We start from the raw sequence: 4360 nt of genomic DNA, 5'->3' as shown, positions 1-4360 counted from the left end.
CTTGCACAAATTAACCATCCAACAAATCAAAGGAGAGTTAAATCAGAACATCCGATCCGATGAGAGTGCCCTGCAATGGTTATTAATTGATAGACATGGCCTCGCTGTGCCCCAGATAAAAGAATTGGAAACGTTATTTTGCCCCATTGACTTCCTCCATCTGAACCTATTTCCATCCCCAAATCACGAAACTACAAGCAAACCAAAAACACGCAAATGCTTTTTTTTTTTTGTTAGTATGTAGGCCCTCCACTTAAAAATAAGTATTAAATGAGGTCTAGGGAGATGGATCAGTGCGGTTCTACTCAGTCGCTTCCACCGGCAGGGATCCTTTGGCATAGAAAGGCTTAATAAGGACAAGTGAGATGTCTCAACAGATAAAGGTGCTTCCTTCCAATTGTGACAACCCAAGTCCCATACCCAGATTCTATGTATTGGAATGGAGAGCCAACTCCTGCAAGTTGTCCTCTGTCACATGTATGTGGCAGTGCATGCACACTCATAACCATATATAATAGGTAAACACACGTAAAACAGAAAGGGTTAATCATTTCTTTACATCCCCAAAATGTGGACTGGAGAATCAAGCTGAGGTTGACTCCACATCCTTCTCATGTAACTGCATACTGAATCAAAACCTTCCCTATTGTTTTCTTTTTCTTTTCAAAGTTATTTTCAGATTTATTGAAAATGACAGAACAGACTCAAACGGCTCCACGCGGTGTTTTGAAATTCATCCCCACTGTAGTCTGAGTGACCTGCAGGTTGGAGAGACTGCCGAAGTCCAGAAGCTTCAGCATCTCCTTGGTGTCAGGATCTACCTCAATGATCTCCTGATCCAGGGCTGAGACCTCAGGGACGTAATTATCCCTCCTTTCTCGCTCTTCCTCCTGCAGTTTGATAGAGATGCCCCTGACAGGGCCTCTCTGAATCCTCTTCATCAGATGCGTGACGTAGCTGGCTATCTTGTTGCGGAGTTTCTTGCTGGGGATGATAGCGATCTCTTCGCACACGCCCTTGTTGGTGTGGAAGTCATTGCCCAGGCGCGTGTAGTCCTTCTCGATGATGACCTGGGCTGCCTTCTTCACGGTCTTGATGCGGACGCGGCCCATGTTGACGGGTCCCGGTAAAAGAGGAAACAGGAAGCACAAGCGAGACCTATAAAGCGCAGGCCAGAGAGCCTCCCTATTGTTTTCATGTTATATATATTCTATACTTAATGTGAATATGTATATTTCCATAAAAATACAAAATGAGTGATAGTTATATGACTTTTCATTGTCTTTGGAAGTGTTATGTAACCAAGCATAAAGAGATGAATCTCAGCAAAAAACAACTAAAAAAAGCTGTGCAAAAAGAGAAAGCATAAATTTGAATGGTTAAAAAAGTGGTAGACAAGCCGAGGTCTCAAACATTTGGAAAGTTTTTTTTTTTTTTTTTAAAAGATTAACAAAATGAGGTCACATTTCTTTTCTTTTGGCTTTTTGAGACAGGGCTTCTATGTGTAACAGCCCCCATTGTCCTGGAATTCAATTTAAAGACCAGGCTGGCTTTAAAATCACAGAGCTGCCTCTGCCTCCTGAGTTCTGGAATTACAGGCATGAGACACCAGTGCCCGGTTTTATTCTCCAAAAGAGAAGTTACTTATGACTACAAGAATTCTAACAAAATACAAACTCTTACTTTTATTTCATTGACAGATATTTTTTCTTTTTTCATTAATATTTTGTTAAAATATAATGATATTATTTCCCTCCATTTCCTACGTTTCTTTCAACTTCATCCATCCCCCATCCCCCATTCCCTTTCAAACTCCTGGTTGCCTCTTCTTTACTATTGTTACACACACACACACACACACACACACACACACACACACACACGTATAAATATATAGATATAACCTGCAGAGTCCGTTCAGTGCTGGGTATACATAATTTATTTGGTGTTGAGTAAGTAATTAGGAAAGTCCTCAGTGGAGGAAAACCACATTTTCTTTTCTCACTGTCCCTTAGTTGTCTACGGTTGGACAAAGAATCTTTTAATGGATGCTGAAATTTATTAGGCTATCAGATGGATGTTGTAAACTGCTGAACATTCTCGGGGAAGGTTATTTATAACTAGCTAAGTATACAGGTACATAAACTAGGTAAGATTTAGAGATGGAAAAGATGGGCAGCAGTTAGATCTGTGGGTATGCAAGACAGTGGTAGGATTTGGAGTCTTTGTGTCAAAGCAAATGAAACCCATCACTTTAGGCTAGTAAACCACTTTCTGCCCAAGGCTGAAACATGGCCTTATGTATTTTAAAGGAATGATAAGGTGTGCAGTTTGGCAAAAAAGACAAATAACACTGAAGGATGGCCAATTTTGGCTGCCATCTTGAGTGAATCTGGAATCAACTAGAAGGCAGGCTGGTGGCACTTCTTTGAGGAGCTTTCTTGATGGGATTGTTTGAAGTGAGAAGACCTACCCTAAAAGTGGACAGTGCACACAAGAAGTAAATCTTTGCTTACTTTGCTTCCCGTTATGCTTGAAGGCAAGGGCATTGGCCCTGCTGCCATCACTACTGCATTCTTTGGCAATATTAGAATGAGCTTCTCCAGTTTCCAACATGAAACCTAGCAGATCTCCAATAATTTTTCATGTTTTTAGCACCAGCTTGGAATTACTTAACCATCCAACCTTGTGATTCAAGTAAGCACTCAACTCTTGGCCTCTCTTGTGAGTCAGTCATCGTTGGACATCCTGAAGGACATCCTGCAGGCCAGTCTAATAGACATCTTTTAGTACGTGTTTATTCTATGGGGGTTTGTTCCTTTAGAGACCCCTGCATAGTATATAAGTAGACATGGAAGATAAAAATCGTTTTGGTGTTTGCCTTAGTTGCAGTGAAGAGACAGCATGACCATGGCAACTCTTCTGAAGGAAAGGGTTTAATTGGTGCTTGCTTACAGTTTCAGAGGTTTAGTACCTTGTCCTTATTTATGGTGGGGGGCATGGTGGCATGTACGCACCTGTGGTGCTAAAGAGGTAGCTGAGAGTTCTACATCCCAGATTTGCGAACAGCAGGAAGAAAGAGAACAACTATGTCTGACTTTGGCTTCTGAAACACCAAAGTCCTCCACAGTGATACATTTTCTCCGACAAAGCCACACTTACTCCAACAAGGCCACACCTCCTAATCCCTTTCAAGTAGTGCCACTCCCGATGACTTCAGCATTCAAATCTACGGGCCTATGGGGGCCATTCTTATTCAACCATCACTGAATTTGTTTTAGTCAAGTTTCTATTGCTGCGATTAAACATTAGGGCCAAAAGCAACGTGGGGAAGAAAGGGTTTATTTGTCATGTAAGTTATAGAGGAAACTAAGGCAGGAACCTGGAGACAAGAACTGAAGCAGTCGCTGAGGAGGAACTCTATTTACTGGTTTGATCCTCCTGACTGCCTCAGTTTATTTTCTTAAACAACCCAGGTCCATCGCCCACAGTGGTCTGAGCCCTTCTACACTAATCATCAAGAAACTGACCTTCTACAGAACAGTCTTATGGAGGCAGTTCCTCAGATGGGATTCCCTCTTCCCACATATGTCTAGTTTTGTGTCAAGTTGACATAAAGCGTGTAAGTAGGACAGAGCTAAACTATAGATGAACTCTGTAGATGGCATTGAAGTTCTAAAGTAAAGAAATAGCAAAACGATTCATATTTTATTAAGAAAATGCTTGTAGTATTGTTAAACAACTGAGGAGAGACTAATAAATGAAGGGCAGCTCACTGTAGGGGCTTATAAAGGAATCTAAACAAAGATAAATATTATGAATAAATCAGAGTCACATTTTGTGTAGAGTCAAAATGACAGTAAAAGGCAGAAGAGTAACAATAAGTAAGAGTTTCTAGTTTGAGAGTGGATAGCTAATAAAGACTACCGGAAGTGGAAAGGAAGGGAATGGCTTCTGCTTTAAATCATCTGCAGTACATTGTTTCATTTTCAACGATATGTGATGCACCGCTATTGCTCTGTGAAAAGAAATGTCACTCTCTGTGAAGATACATACAGTGTTATACCTCACCCACCCCCACCTGGTGCTTTTTACCCATGCCAAAAGAGTGCCAGTGATGTAGGTCATCTGCCCAGGGATTGAGTACAGGGATAATGTGGAGATTCTTTCCTCTAACCTCTAATTTTTGAGCAGGAGCCCCCTTTAAGGATGCTAGGTAGGGATTTGCCCAGCGAAGAAAGAGAAGGGCATTGAGAACATTCATAGACTAGCGTGGTAACAAGAAAATAAGCATTGTACACAAAGTGGCCAAACAGAGAGAGAGAGAGAGAGAGAGAGAGAGAGAGAGAGAGAGAGAGAG

General features: G+C 41.4%; 1 pseudogene; it reads right to left on the bottom strand.

Annotated features, from left to right (window-relative positions):
- Positions 1–646: 646 nt before the first annotated feature.
- On the bottom strand, positions 647–1150 carry LOC101983191 (annotated as a pseudogene).
- Positions 1151–4360: the final 3210 nt, after the last annotated feature.

The sequence above is a fragment of the Microtus ochrogaster genome, unplaced genomic scaffold, assembly GCF_000317375.1.
Source record: "Microtus ochrogaster isolate Prairie Vole_2 unplaced genomic scaffold, MicOch1.0 UNK10, whole genome shotgun sequence".
Classification (NCBI taxonomy): Eukaryota; Metazoa; Chordata; class Mammalia; order Rodentia; family Cricetidae; genus Microtus; species Microtus ochrogaster.
This window is presented reverse-complemented; position numbering and strand designations above follow the sequence as displayed.